General features: G+C 46.0%; 1 protein-coding gene across 1 annotated transcript in view; it reads right to left on the reverse strand.

Moving 5' to 3' along the window:
* Positions 1-10,693: 10,693 nt before the first annotated feature.
* LOC106737326 (collagen alpha-6(VI) chain) overlaps positions 10,694-16,322 on the reverse strand; it is an 88,580-nt gene continuing 82,951 nt past the window's right edge. Inside the window, exon 38 of the mRNA XM_059729356.1 lies at positions 10,694-12,494. The gene's annotated coding sequence lies outside the window, so the exon portion shown is untranslated. The remainder of the gene's footprint in view (positions 12,495-16,322) is intronic.

Consider the following 16,322-nt stretch of genomic DNA (forward strand, 5'->3'; position numbering starts at 1 on the left):
ACGCTGCTTGGCCACAGCTGGATATACGCACGGCTAATCACCCTCACTGGTGGTTTTGCCACGTGCCTCTCCTCTGGCTCTTCGGGCTCTGTGAGAGGTAAGTGGGGCTCTCTTTTGGCCTGGGGGCCTCCTGCCACCCCGGCTCCCCTGGGACACTCCCCTTTACCCGACCCTTACCACATCCATGGCCTGGGAGGGCTCTGCTCCCTGTAATCTTCCCCGGGATGATCTCTTCTCACCCACGAGGCCCGTCCCGAGTGGGGTCAGGTATGTTTGGCTGTCAATCACTCCTGAATGAACTCTTGTCTTGAGACCAACCCGCAGATATCTAAACATGCCCCCACCTGGGGCAATGATAACTTAGAAGATTCTTCGCTCAAGGCAAAGACGTTCAGCATCTGCCAATGAAGTATAAGGGGACTTTGGCTCCCCAGGACCCCTTCTGCCTCCCTGGGATGGGAGAATGAATCTTCATCTGTCCCTCCGGTTACTTTTCCCCGGGACCAGCAGGCTAGGAGTTAATCACTCCTGCTTCAACCATGTGGTGGGGATCGCCTCTTCCCTGCAGTGCTCTGGCCCATCGCTGCCTGCTCCTCCCTCTTCACCCAGCCTCCCACTGAGTTTTGCCACTGCTTGCTGCCCTTCCCCACTGGGGTACCTGAATGCTCCAGCTCAGCCTGGTCTTTGCTCGTGATTGTGGGGATGACCTCCACCTCCCTGCTGTGTCCCTCTGGCCAACTTCAGCTCCCCAAGCCCAGAACTGTGGTTCTCCCCACTGGGTTTCCCTGGTGGGCGCTGGGGCTTCTTGACCTGTGCCCAGCTCTGCTGCTCCTACCTGGCTCTGCTGGCTGTCTCTCCCCACTGGCATCCTGTCTCTCCCCACCAGCGCTCTGCCTCTCTTGGCCGGCGTCCTGCTTCTCCCCGCTTGGCTTCACCACACATCTCTCATTGGCAGCGTCCTCCTCTCCCTCCGGCCAGCTGGGTGTTTCCCCAGCTGCTTTTTGAGCAGCCCGTGCTGCTTTTAGGCCCTGCCCCTGGGGCTCGCCGATCCACAGGCTCAGGCAGCTGTGGAACTGCTGAGCCTGAGTCGGCATGTTCTCACAATTGCTGCTCGTCCCAGTCCCTGCGGTGAGCATGGGGGCTCGTCGGGTGGGATCCTGGGACATGTTGGGAGGGGGGCTTCTGCCTCCCCTCCCAAACTGACTTATTGAACTTCTGTCCCAGGTCCCCTCCGGATTCAAGTTAACTCACAGGCTTTATCCACACGTGGCATGGGTGCTTTGATGCACAGCAAGTTACCCTGAGGGCAGTAGGAGAGGCTGGGGCTAGTACTGTGCTGGCCCCAACAGCCTTATCTGGGGTTCTGGGGGCCTGCCAGGGTTGCAGCAGTGGTGATTCTGCTGTGCAGAGCCTGGCTGGCAGTCGCAGCATGGCTCTGGGCAGTAGGACTGTGCGAAACGGCAGCGTTTCATTTCAACCACTGTTTTGACATTTCAATGGAACAGTGTTTTGATTCAAAACAGCTGTTCCATTTTGTTCTCTTGGAACAGGGTTGAAATGGCGAAACTGTTTCAACATTTCGCCCATAGGATATAATGAGGAAGGACAAAACAGTCTATAACTTTGTCATTTCTGGCTTGATTTTGATGAAACATGCAGGAATGGTAGCCCCTTCTGAGGGCAAGATGTCTGCCGAGTTTCAAGGAGATAGGTGCAGGGAGTTCAAAGAAACTGCACCCCAAATTTTGAAAGCAAAACTTGTGTCACATATATGTGTTTAGCCACAGCAGGGTCAAAACTGCAGGCCTGCTAGCCCCTGCTGAGGCCACGAAGCCTGCCAGCTGTCAAGGAGATAGGTGCAGGGCTTCTGGGTTTGGGGGCCCTGCACCTCTAGCTGCTGACTGGCAAAACTCCTGACATGGCTGCTTGTGCAACTGTGTCTGCCTTGGGGAATGGGGGTGGGAGGGAACTACTGCAGGCCTGGCTGCTAGCTCCTGCTGTGACCACAAAGCCTGCCAACTGTTAAGGAGATCGGTGCAGGGGGGGTTTGGGGACCTGCACCCCTAGCTGCTGACAGGCAAAACTATAAAGCTTAAGTGGACAGAGATGTATAGTTGCTAAATTGCAACAAAACCATCCAAAAATGTACCAGTACTTCTCAAATTATGGTTGAATGTTGGGCACTGTATGGCTCCCTGCAGCTCTGCTCACCCCCAGGGGAGGCATGAGAGGCATGTGTCACCTGGATTTGTGCATGGGGCAGAGGCAGGCAGCCTGCTGTGGGCTGGGGCTCTGCGTCCTGCTACCTTTACCCTGGAAGCTGTGTGATGCCATGCTCTGGGTGGGCAGGGGGATGCAGCATGGCCGGTGCAGAGCTCCCGGAGCAAAGGCAGCAAGGCACAGGGCCCCAGGCTGCATCAAGCTGCATGCCTCTGCCCCATGCACAGATCCAAGGGGCATGTGTCACCCATGCCTCCCCCAGGAGTATGCTCAGTGGTAGGGAGCTGCTCCTCACACACCCATGGATGAGCTGCCCCTGGCTCCATCCCACAACGCACACCAGCCCTGGGCCCCATTCACCTCTGCCCTTGCCCCTCTCCCTCACTGTGGGGGCCTCAATCTGCCCCCCCCCCTCCCTCCACAGACTTACTGGCGTGGTGCTGCTGTACATGAAGTACTCAGGCTGCGACTGCTTCTGTGTGTCTTTGTCTCTGTTGGCACCACGCTCCCCCATCCGATGTTCTGCTGCAGCCACCCAGAGCCCATGCCTGGGCTGCCCTCCAGTCCTCTGTGCTGCCACTGCTGCCCTGCTGGGTGATCCAGAGGTTGCAGTGGAGCCCAGGCACGGGCTCCAAAATCATATGCACTATTAACGTGTTAAAAAATTAATGCGAGAACCAATTAATGTGTTAATTGCATGTGCTAACTGCAATTAATTGAAAGCCCTACAAAATATAAAACCAAGTATGGCAAACAAAAGTAGAAGAGGTAGCACAAGGGTAGTTAAGGCTATGTCTACAAGGTAAAATTTACTGTGGATGTCAGTGATATCCTCAACCATGCCATGGTACCCAGAGGTGTCTCCAAAACTAGGAGAAACAAACATGCATCTGCATTTGAGCAAGCTGTTACACAACACAGAGGTGTTTCCAAGTATTTTATTAGTTTGAGTCTTAATTTCATTAAAAGAAAAAAAAACCCTCTTTCCCAACTGAAATACAACCCATCAATTGTTGTATGATTCCTGGTAGGTTTTGTAACAGAGGAAGGTAATGAGGAGCTCTGGAGCTGGGAGAGAAGAGGGGCCTCTCTTTATAAAGTTGTGCTGTAGAAGATGCAGAGATGGCTGTGGTACAAGCTGACAAACAGGTAGTCGAGACTGGCATTATCAGAAGAGTGAAAGGGGCAGGGGATGGTGAGGAAGGAGAGCAGACAAGGCAGTGGAAGGCAGGTATGAAACATTCTGGAAGTGAGGATAAGTAGCATGAACTTTATGTGGTGAAAAAGAGGGTGAGTGGAGAGATACAAGGAAGGGAGTGGTACTGTCACAGTCAGGGGTGAGCAAGGTGATCCTCATAGCCCATTATTATTTGCATAGGTCTTTCTTTTTATTCCTATAGTGAGTGTTGACTTCTTTGCATTACATTTTGCCAGCACATCTGGCAAACTACATACATGAAAGGCTTGCAGAGAGAGAGAGAAAAAAAGAAAGGGCATAGTCTAACTTTTGATTAACTAAGTTCCTTTGCCTTCAGAGCAATGTTATGTTAAATTTGGATTACACAAGCAAATACAGTAGAGAGAACCAACAACACATATTTTGAACTATTCCTCTAGTTTGGGACAATTTTTCATCTATAAGCCAAAGAGAAACTATAGAAGGTTTTGCAGTTACCAGCAGACAAGAAATTAATTCTTCATTTCCTTAACCATCACAATTTCCACACAGAAATCCCAGAAGGATTACCTGCAAGAAATCATTTGCTAGTAAACAGTCAACAGTTTGTAACAGTTTATTATACGTTGCATACCCATACTCTCTAACTAAACATATATAACTTTTGTGCATACAATCCTTTTTTTCTTAACAATTTTCCTAAGATTTTTTTCATTTTCTCTCTCTTTCTCTGTACTTTGACCTGACAGGGGTGAGGTCTGTCTTAAATATGACATCAATCTCTTCTCCCTTGTCCAGGTGATAGGTCACCTGGTCGTAGAAGGAAATGAGATTGGTCAAGCAAGACCTACCCACAACAAACCCGTGCTGGCTATCCCTTAAGATGTTGGTGTCGGCCAGGCCATTAAGGGTGGCCTCTTTAATAAACTTTTCTAAGATCTTCCCTGGGATAGAAGTCAGGCTAATGAGCCTATAGTTAGCCGGATCCACTTTCCTCCCTTTCTTGAAGATAGGCACCACATTGGCCTTCTTCCAGTCTTCGGGCACTACACCAGAGCGCCAAGAGTTTTCAAAGATCCGCGCTAGAGGCTGGGCTATGATGCTCGCCAGCTCCTTGAGTACCCTGGGGTGAAGATTGTCAGGGCCGGCTGACTTGAAGGTATCCAGCTTCTCAAGATGTTCCTTCAGAAAGTCAGCATTAATGGAGGGCAGGGGATCACCCTCACCCGGACTTCCCTGTCCCGTAGCGGGCATGGGCGTCCCATGGGACTGATGAAAGACCGACACAAAGTACCTATTTAATAGGTTGGCTTTTTCCTGGGCGTCAGTTGTCAGTTGCCCCATCTGGTTCAGCAGGGGTCCAATGTTGCCCCTGCTTTTCCTCCGGCTCCCCCCATATCTGAAAAAGGACTTTTTATTGTCCTTGATGCTCAAAGCTAGTTGGAGTTCAGTTGCAGCCTTGGCTTTCCTGGTCTGCTCCCTACAGGACCGGACCAGTGCAGAATAATCCTCCTTGGAGGTGACTCCCATCCTCCATCCTTTGTAGGCCTTTCTTTTTAGCCTCAGGAGGTCTGCTAGGTCCCTGGAGAGCCAGGAGGGCTGCTGTGCCCTCTTGCTGCCTTTCCTCCAAGATGGAATAGACTTAGTTTGTGCATTGAGGATCGCTCCCTTGAGGAACAACCACTCTTCTTGAACTCCCCTCTCCCTGGGGTCATGGTCCCTTAAGGCCTCGCTGACAAGCCTCCTGAGCTTGTCAAAGTCGGCTTTCCTGAAGTCAAGGACTTCCGTGTTGCTGACTGACTTGCCAGCTTTTTGGCGGATGGTGAAGGTGATCAGCTCGTGGTCGCTGTCACCCAGCTTCCCACTGATCACTAGGTCGCCGACTAGGTCATCCCCAGCAGCCAGTACCAGGTCGAGCAGCGCTTTGCCTCTCGTTGGCCCATAGACTTCTTGAGTCAGGTAGAGGTCATCCACGCACGAGAGGAAGCTCTGCGACCGCTCAGATTTTGCTGAGCGATCCTCCCATGAGATGTCCGGGTAATTGAAGTCACCCATGACAACCATGGTCCTGGAGCATGCCGCCTCAGCCAGTTCCCGGGCAAACTCCTTGCATATGGATGCTCCTTCATTAGGAAAGTTGTTTGTACAAATTGATATAAATCAATTGTAATTTTTTTCTTGCTTTCTAATTGATCCAAAGCTATTGCTTGCATTAAAGACAGCTTTCTATTTGGAAAAAAATATTTCTAGAACACTGTAAAAAATTTTTTTACATTGAATGATGGAACTATTATCATCAGAAAAAAAAGTATTATCTACAGTAAAGTTCTGATTTTTCCTCAAGGTAAAATCTTCCTCCCTCCCTGAACTGCTGGTCTCTCTTAGTCATATGTACTCAGCAACTTTTGCAAATATGGTTCCAGATTTGTGATAAAAACTAGATCAGTCCACTCCCTTTTAACCTAGAAGTAGCTAATCTTCAACATAGTTTTTCATTCAAAACATCTCTTTCAGCAGGCTCATCCTGCTTAACAATATTTGAGTCCCACTTGTAACTGGACTTCAAGGGTAAGGAAGAGAAATGAGGTTTACAGGAGAGGTACAAGATATGGGAAAGGTCATTGACTGTGTTTGGTAGAAAAGGATATTGAGGAATTCTTGTGGAGCTGGATGAAGAAAACAAGATGAAATGAGTAGGGGGATTTATAGAGGAGTACATAAATCATTGAAAGCTAAAAAACACCAAGGTTCCTTGGGTGAATTTGATATCTTTTATTAGACCAACCCAAATGGTTGGAGAATAGTTATTAAGCAAGCTTTTGGGTTCAAAAACCCTTCATCAGGCTAAGGACGCTGCAGCAGTTGCTGCGTGCTCTTCCTGGATGGAATGAAAAGTAAAGAAGCCAGGGGCTGGGCTGGGCTGGGGAGTCAGTTGCCAGGCAGATTGTAATGTATCAAAAATCCAATGTCTGTGTTTAGTCCCTGATCTCTAGTATTCAGCAGGTTGATGAAATGGAGCTCATAGGCTCGTCTCTGGGCTGTGTTGTGTAAATTTCCCTTGAGGATCAGGACTGAGAGATTGGAGAGAGAGTGGCCCTCCTGTGAGAAATGTGCCCCCACCGGTAATTGGGTGTTTCTGTCTTTGATGGATTTCCGGTGTGCGTTCGTTCTGGTGCGCAGTTGTTGTCTGGTCTCTCCTACATATCTTCCATCAGGGCATTTGGTGCATTGGATGAGGTATACTACATTCCTGGAGGTGCAGCTGTAAGATCCTGGGATGCTGATGGCTCTGTTGTGGGGTGTAGTAACAGTGGAGGTGGTGGAGATGTGGGGGCAGGGTTTGCATTTCTTGTCATGGCACGGTCTGGATCCTTTTGGTGTGTTCTGGGGCTGAGGAAGTTTGCTTCTTGTGATGAGGTTGGCGAGGTTCGGTGCTTGTCTGAAGGCTAGGATGGGTGGCTCTGGGAAGATTTTTTTAAGAATAGGGTCTTTTTCTAATATGGGTTGCAATTTTTTGAGGATTTTCCGTATAGGTTCAAGGGATGGGTGATAGGTCATAACCAGCGGTGTGCGAGTTGTGGGTGTTTTTCTTCTGTACTGCAGCAGTTCTTCACGTGGTATCCAGGTGGCTCTTTCAACTCTGGAGGAGTGTCCTTGCTGGGTGAAAGCCTTTTTAAGATTGGTGAGGTGGCGATCCCGGGTGTTCTCTTCAGTACAGATGCGGTGGTATCTGAGGGCTTGGCTGTATATCACAGCTTTTTTGGTGTGTTTTGGGTGATTGCTGGTTTTGTGCAGATATGACTTGCTACGGAAACTTAAAAACATAGACCACCTTCCCAGCAACACACTCCTAGCCACCATGGACGTTACCAGCCTATACACCAACATCCCACACCAGGATGGCATCCATGCCTGCCTTACATATCTACAGGAACAAGATTACAACCCAGAATACAGACCCAAAGATATCACTGAGCTTATACACTTCACCCTCACACACAACAATTTCACTTTTAATAATCAATACTTCCTCCAGACGATGGGAACAGCTATGGGCACTAAAATGGCCCACAGTATGCCAACCTTTTTATGAGCCACCTGGAAGAAGACTTCCTCAAGAACTGCACCATCAAACCCTTGCTGTACTTACGATATATCGATGACATCTTCATCATTTGGAGTGAGAACCAGGAATCTCTAATTGAGTTCCACCAGAAATTCAACAGTCACCATCCCTCCATTCGACTTTCTTTAGAATACTCCAGCACCAACATCCCCTTTTTAGACACAATGATCAGTATCCAGAAGGGTAAAATACAGACCACAGTATACAAGAAACCCACAGACCAACACACATATCTGCACAAAACCAGCAATCACCCGAAACACACCAAAAAAGCTGTGATATACAGCCAAGCCCTCAGATACCACCGCATCTGTACTGAAGAGAACACCCGGGATCGCCACCTCACCAATCTTAAAAAGGCTTTCACCCAGCAAGGACACTCCTCCAGAGGTAGATCTCACGTTTGAAAGAGCCACCTGGATACCACGTGAAGAACTGCTGCAGTACATAAGAAAAACACCCACAACTCGCACACCGCTGGTTATGACCTATCACCCATCCTTTGAACCTATATGGAAAATCCTCAAAAACTTGCAACCCATATTAGAAAAAGACCCTATTCTTAAAAAAATCTTCCCAGAGCCACCCATCCTAGCCTTCAGACAAGCACCGAACCTCGCCAACCTCATCACAAGAAGCAAACTTCCTCAGCCCCAGAACACACCAAAAGAATCCAGACTGTACCAGGACAAGAAATGCAAAACCTGCCAACACATCTCCACCACCCCCACTATTACTACACCCCACAACAGAGCCATCAGCATCCCAGGATCTTACAGCTGCACCTCCAGGAATGTAGTATACCTCATCCAATGCACCAAATGCCCTGATGGAAGATATGTAGGAGAGACCAGACAACAACTGCGCACCAGAATGAACGCACACCGGAAATCCATCAAAGACAGAAACACCCAATAACCGGTGGGGGCACATTTCTCACAGGAGGGCCACTCTCTCTCCAATCTCTCAGTCCTGATCCTCAAGGGAAATTTACACAACACATCCCAGAGACGAGCCTATGAGCTCCATTTCATCAACCTGCTGGATACTAGAGATCAGGGACTAAACACAGACATTGGATTTTTGATACATTACAATCTGCCTGGCAACTGACTCCCCAGCCCAGCCCAGCCCCTGGCTTCTTTACTTTTCATTCCATCCAGGAACAGCACGCAGCAACTGCTGCAGCGTCCTTAGCCTGACGAAGGGTTTTTGAACCCGAAAGCTTGCTTAATAACTATTCTCCAACCATTTGGGTTGGTCTAATAAAAGATATCAAATTAACCCAAGGAACCTTGTCTGCCTATATCCTTAGACCAACACGGCTACAACCTAAACCCCTGCAAAAAGCACCAACAAATTATCTGTAAAGGCTGGGGGATCCAGCTGGAAGTGCTGTGAAGTTTGCAGCAATGAAACCTTGTAGTAACGTAGAAAAGAAATACTAGTTATACCCAACCAGGTATAAAACTGCTCCACTGTAGTGTGTAGTTCTGTTATGAAATAACTTTTAGTTATAAGCATTGGTGACGTGTAGGGGGTGCACATGGGTGCACATGCACCCCCTGAGTGTGGCGATCCACCCCCTGTGAAAAGGTGCCATTAGTGGGTGGTCACACCACCTTCCCCTGCTGCTGACAGCACCGTGGCTACCAACAGCACCACCGCCACCTGCGGGAGCTTGCTGTGCCTCCACAGCATCCGGGGACAGGCAGCATTCATGTTTATGAAACATCATGCTATATTTTATTCATATTTTATTCATGAATCCTGCCTCACTCAGTACACAAGAGGGACAGGGAATCTATAATGAAAGAGGCCAATATCTATAGGGCTTCTCTCTCACTCACTTTCTATAGAAACTGAAAGTTGTTTGCAAATGAGGGAAGGGGAAGTAAAAACATGGCAGGGTTTAGGCAGGAATCTGGGACTCAAAAGCATGGTTTCTAGCCACGGACAGACATGACAAGTGATATTTGGTAAGCCACTCTAGTAAGACATTGTAAGAATTGCAGAAGCTGAGTGCCTTTGAAAGCTAAGACCTTAGGAATCCCAACATGAATATCCAAAAAATAAAGAAGACACAATTAGCGACCAACTCCGCGAGTTCTGAGTCACCCAACATCACACAGAAAACAATAGCATCCATGTTGCCCCAAATCTTACCTGAAGTCCAAAGAGTTTTTCTTTAAGTTCTTTGGTAGCATTGCTAATCCATACTCTTAAAACTGACAATAGTGATTCTTATGGAATGATTCTTACCATCGCAGAGGTAGAACTGCAAACCTCCTACAATACTGTCCTATTTATTTGAATGCACTGTATAAAAAAAGATTGAAAACAAAATGGTATTGTAAAAAAAAGAAATGAGTTTAGAATGTTTTACTGCTGGATCTCCACTTTCATCAGCAAAAACTCTCGTGCCACAGAAAGGACGGCACATGACTTCTTATATTGTACCACACGGGTCGGCAACCATTTTGTTTGGCATGCCACCGCCAGCCTGGGCTCTAGGCAGCTGCTGCCAGCCTGGGCTGCTCCCAGCAGGTGGCCGGGAGGCTGCAAACCCTGCTGCAAGCAGCCCAGACACCATGGCTGGCAGCAGCTACCCAGAGCCTGGGCCGCTGCCTCCCAACCCCAGCTGCCTCCCAACCCCAGCCCCAGGCTCCGGGGAGGCAGCAGATACCAGCGATGCTCCCCACCGTGCTGCCCTCCCCCACTGCCTCTCCAGCGCAGCAGGGCACAGCAGGGGTGCACAAAAGCTGCCTGCCACTTTGAGCTCCTTGTTGCCTGGGCCACACTTCCCCTGCAGGCAGGGGCAGCAATGAGGGACACAACCCTGTGCTGCTGCCCATGCTGCCCCTGTGCACACAAGGGAAGTGTGACCAGGGCCGCACAGAGCTTGCAGTGGTAGGCAGGTTCCCTGTGTGACCCCTCTGTGACCCTGCAGACAGCAGGCAGCAGCAGTGGGGGAGCTGGCTTATGCTCCTGTTGCAGCAGCCACTGCCTTCTGTTGGGGGCAGGCAGGGAGCTGCAGACCTGGGTCCATGGCCCCATAGCCCTGGCAGCTGGGGGCCCCTTCAGGCAGGGCTAGGGGCCAGGGGCATGGGCAGGGCTGGGGAGCTGTTGTGTGGGGACCTGCACAGAACAAATACACAAGATCAAAGGTATTATCAACAGTTTTATTTATTGTTACCAGGTTTACAATTTTTAGAAAATCTGGTATTTACCATAAAAAAAGCAACATTTATGATTATTAACTATACTAGTATGCAGTGCATCCTGCCATGTACCCCCTGCCCTCGTTTTGTTTTTCTGGCATGCTGGCACTTCAGTATCTTACAAGGTAGACAGTGTGGTTTTTTTGGCACTCCAGCCAAAAAAAACATTGCCTACCCCATTCTACCACCTTCACACCTTCTCCCTGCTCAAAGAGAGCTTGACAAAAGGAACATTGGCTAGGAACAGATGTTGCATTTGTACTGGGGTAAGCTGTGCTTGTGTTTGTCCCGAACAAAAACATCACTCTTCTAATCATGTTTTAGTTAATGGCTGAATGCAGTGCTCTTTTCTGCCATTGACTCAATGATGTAATAGTGGGATAACTGTACAGATATATTTTGCAATTTCCCAGGATAAGTCATTACTACTTCTTATCCAGGGAACTTTTTATCATTTATCCCAGGATAAAGGATGTGAATGTCTATATGCTTTCACTTTTTCCCCAGGATAAAATGATTTATCCCAGATACATGACATCTTTTGCAGCCACTTGTGTAGTGTGAGGATATTCATTATCATCATATAGTTCCAATTTTTCTCTGACAGATAGGTACAGATTTAGTATGAAAAAAAACTGTTTTTAGAAGTGGTTCCTACTAGTGCTATTGTGTAAAACATTCTTAACAAAAGATGCCTTTTTATCCATTGCATCCATTCTTTTAATCAGTGTAAACTCATTAAATGAATCCCCCCTATTTATTTTTATTTATTATGAGAACATGAAACACAACTCCAGCAGAAGTTTCAGAAAAATAGTTAAAAAAACTTCAGTGATATTTTGTAAAAAAATGTATTTTCTTTCTTCTTGGAGCAAACATATACAGGTAAAATATACATTAGAGAATTATTTTTTCCCATGCTATGTCGGGCTCAGCACAATTCTGCATTCAAAAGTTTAACAAGTGCAGTATTCAGCTACTTTAACCACTGAAGAGGGAAGGTGTTTTGCTGAGCTGACCTTTTCCTCAAGCTTTTTAGTTTTACAGATAAAATGTTCAAGTGAGCTATAGAACATGCCCACTTGAACTTATTGCATTTTTTCTATGCACAATCATTACCTTGAAGCTTTGTAAGTATATAACAAGCCTGACTATTCATCAATTCTTTTTCTCGAGACAACTTGAAATTGTAGTATTCAGAAACATGTGTGGTACATAAATATAAATCCCACATATATCAGGACTTCATTAAAACCCAGTTATTAGCTGGCAGCTATTGGGTACAAAAATTCTAAAACTTTTTTGTCTGTTATTTTTACATTGCTCAGTTGTGGCCTCTCTTGACATGCTGCTGTTAATCCATGAGTCAGAAATTGTTTCAGAAGAGATATAGATTGTGCTCTCATGAAGATTTAAAATTTTTCTTACTGTATAGTTTCCCTTTAATTAAAGTGAATCATACAGACATGAAAAATATGGCTGCTCTTTATAGTCACTATAATAGTGATTAATAAACCTTCTTACTGTTTGTACACTCATGAAAGCAATATGGAGGGTGAAGTCATTGAAACAAGCAGGTTTTTTCCCAATAGTTTAATAGCTGAAATATGAACCGTTGTAGAAAAAGTTCATTTCACGCTTCTTATTGCCCAACGCCAACAAAGAGTCCAAATTAACCGAGGAAGGAGACAGAGAATGTCTCTTCAAGAGTCTGATCCTGAGAGGTACTGATACCCGTATCTTTAACTCTCTGTGAAATGAAAGAGATCACTTAGCAGTTTGCAATGAAGGCATATTCTTGATTTTTCAAACCGTTTAAAACAATGGCATTTTTGTGTTTCTTTAAAAATAATAGCAAGTGGGAGAATTAGGTAGGTATTTGACAGAGCATGCCCAGGTGTATTGTGCAACTTTGTTGAGGACAGTAAGGGGAGTTAGATAGCATAAATACAGGATTTTCATACTGGAACCATGATGAGTTTAATTCTTTAATTTCCTACTTTCTTCTGATAGTCTCTTACTTTTCAGCCATCTGAAAAGCAAAACAAACAGACCATCCCTTTATGAAGGCGTGACATGATTTCTTAATCACATATTTCCAATAAGCTTTGATTCAGCTTTTACAAGGCAATTGGTGATGGCCAAAATCCAGTTGGAACCCATTAGCTAAGCAGAGTGAGCCATAGGACCCAATTCTGGGACATCTGATTCAGAGCCTGAAGCCCCTTTCAGATCACATCTGGTAGGAGTTTCTGTGAAAGCAAGAATTTCTGCAACTTCAAAGTCAGGGAAAAAAAACACAATCTTGTGGGTCAAGCCAACCAGTTATAACCTAGACCAGGGGGTCAGCAACCCCTGGCACATGTGCCGAGCATGGCACACAAGGCCATTTTGCTCGGCACACCACTGCCAGCCCAGGCTCTAAGCAGCTTCTGCCAGCCATGGAGGCCAGGTTGCTCCCAGCAGGAAGCTGGCGGGATGCAAGCCCTGCTGCAAGCAGACTGGGCTCCGTGGGCCAGCTGCAGCTGGGAGGCTGCAAACAGTTGCTCCGGCATGTCAGCACTCTGGCACCTTCCAAGGTAGACATTGTGGGGTTTTTTTGGCATTCTGGCCAAATAACGTTGCCTACCCCTGACCTAGACCAAGTGGTAATAAGTGTGATTTAGACAGCCTGACTGAAAACAAAACAATATGAAAAACAGAGTTGCACCTCATAGATCAACTAAATCAGCGATGCACAAGCTTTTGTATGCAACCGTGCAACTCCACCCTGCCTTCTGCCTTATTTTAGACTAACACGGCTAACTGCCTCTCTCTGAAAAAAAAATGATGCCTTTGTTAACTATAGCAAGACAAAGATGTAATCTCATGTTCAGTTGATATGTTTAGTTGATATAAACATCTCCTCTCATGGAGGATCTTACTGGTTCCAGGACATGTTTTTAGTAGATCCTAATTGATCAGTTATAAGAATAATATGCCTGCCTTCTGTATACAAATAAACAAGAGCAGACACAATTAAGCACTGGTATTTTAAATTTCTTTTCCTGGTCATCCTTAATGCATGTTATAACCAACAGGGAAAGCTTGTGGCTACTAAATGGGGGACGGCTACATTAAAAAAAGGCATTATTCCAAGGCTGATGAAAGTGAATAGGGATGCCCCTGACAGGTTTAGAACATGGCTAGGCAGAGCTAGGCGTTTTGCAAGTGCTGGTTATGGGTGAGCAGCAAGCCCGACAAATGATTGAAAGTAACCTGCAGGTAGTACAGGCTGCCCAGGTGTCCTAGGAGGTGCTGGGACGAGTGACCAACAAGAAAGGAGCACTCTCTGAGAACTGTCAGCAATTGCAAGAGATAGCAAAGAAACTGGAGGATGTCCTCCCAGACAAGGGATGCAGAAGAACCCGAGCTGAAAAGGGCAGTCTCCCATGCTCATTACAGAGAGGTAGTTAATCATGTTAGTCTGAAGTCGGGCAGAAGGCAGGCTAGAGGTGCACACTGCAAAGCAACTACAGCAAAACTGCGAGCTCATCTGTACTTCCAGTAAGATGAAACTCTGCTGTGAGCGGTGAAACACTTCCTTCTCCTCCAAAGAGGAAGGGGATTTGAACCGCTGGTCTACAGTATAGCCAAAATAGCCCTAGCAAAAGCTTTACTGGGGCTTGGGCACCTCTACCCCAGTAGAAAATAAAAGAGAAAAGAGGTGTCCACGCAGCTACAAATACAATCTAAAATTGGAAATCAAAGGGTTAGCAGAGAGGGTTCAAATGCAAGTTTCCAACCAGCAAGTCAGTTACTGGCAGGCAGAAGTAGCCGAGCTTGAAAATCTGAATATCCACCTATGTGATAGCAAAGAAGCTGTTCAGGTAAATGACTAGAGACAAGTCAGTTAAAAGCCCAGTTATCACTGGATAGTGGAACTATGAATGGGTTAAAGATCAGGTTGAAGAACACGCAACTTCAGTGGACTCATACAAAAATGTACAAGGTATTTAAAGATCCTTTAAGACAAACAGGACAAGGCAATGTCCATGTTGTTATCAGTTACCAGCAGTATGAGAAAAAAAATAAACAACCCAAAAAGGGAATCTAAAGTGACAAAAAGCAGGACAAACGAACTGCAAACAAGCAATTTAAGTGATAAGGGAAAGAAACAATCCTCCCAGTATTATGATTAAAAAGTAGTCCTGGACAGTCACAGTATAAAGAAATAACTAATATGAAAACTGTACTGCTTGTAGCTGACTCCATGTTTTTAACAGCGAGGAGGAGTATTTGTACTAAATGGAAAAAAAGGAAAAAAAAAAAGGAACAGAAAAAGAAACAGAAAAAAAGAGAATCAGAGCCTGAGCCAGCGGCAGAATAGATTTCCCTAGAAGTTTTGATATATAGGAACCCTCGAAGTCCTAGACTTGTTGTGGGGGGAAACTCAGGAAAAGTTTATTAGGAATCAAAATCAAATGGACTCAATAGACTCCCACAAGCTGGTCCTTTAAGCCTATAAAAATTACTGTTAGCAATATTTTTTCAGGAAAAAAAAAAAATCAACAATTTTAATTAACCTAATCTGTAGGTTAAAGAAGAGAGTCAAATTTAACAGGCAAATTCTAAACTATGTTAAGCTGGAGGACAGCTGTTTGCAAACAGTACTGGTGGTCTGAAATAGAGGACTCTTAAAAGCTGGAAGCTCTGCTCAATTGTATTGGCTTGTGTTGGTAGACTGAGATGTGTTCCTATGAGCAAACGGAGGAGATTGCAGTTAATTCCAGCTACTCAGTTTTCTCTGTGAACTCTCTGCAGCCAAGTACAGCTAGGAGGAGAAAACAATGTTTCCACATTGGAAAAGAAGGTTTAAGGACACCTTAATTAGCCCAAACATAGTTAATTTAGTTTCTTGTTTACTTTTAAGACTGAAGGATCCAACAGATTTCCAAGAAGAAAAACATCCAGATGTATTTACAGTAACTTGTGAACTTTTAAGAGCTTTAAAGATATCACAGCAGTACATGTATTAAATAACTCCCCCGCACCTTACATTGCGTTTTAGTTTAGGACAAACACCACGTAAGTTTTTTAAAAGCTATATTCTAAACCCTTAAAATAATACACACAGGGGTTTTTTTCAAAATGAAGTTCTTGGTGAACTTCCTATTCCTATCCTTCCTATTTGTTCCTAAATTGCTGCATGTCAACAAGATTTGTGAATACAATGTAAATATATTTACAGTTTCAGGTGTCAAAACCAAAGGCCTAAAGCAGTGGTGTTCAACCCACAGGCTGGATCCAGACCACAGCTCTGGCACTGGAGATCATCATGCATCCTCTTCCCTGCTCTGTATTGTACCACTGGTCTCCCCAGTCCTCCCTGCTCTCTCCCTCCCTCTCCCTCACCTCTCCTCTACCAGAGGGAAATGATGGCCCACAGTGCAGCAGGGCTGCATGCACCCAGCCCACCACTCTAAAAGGTTGAGCTGCACTGGACTAAAGGATTCATAGATGGCTGACTGACACCCTTGCCAGGCATCTCAGTAGATGGTAAAATAGCTTGCTTAAACTCATTGAACTCTGTGGCCTA

This window comes from Alligator mississippiensis, chromosome 5 (genome assembly GCF_030867095.1).
Source record: "Alligator mississippiensis isolate rAllMis1 chromosome 5, rAllMis1, whole genome shotgun sequence".
Classification (NCBI taxonomy): Eukaryota; Metazoa; Chordata; order Crocodylia; family Alligatoridae; genus Alligator; species Alligator mississippiensis.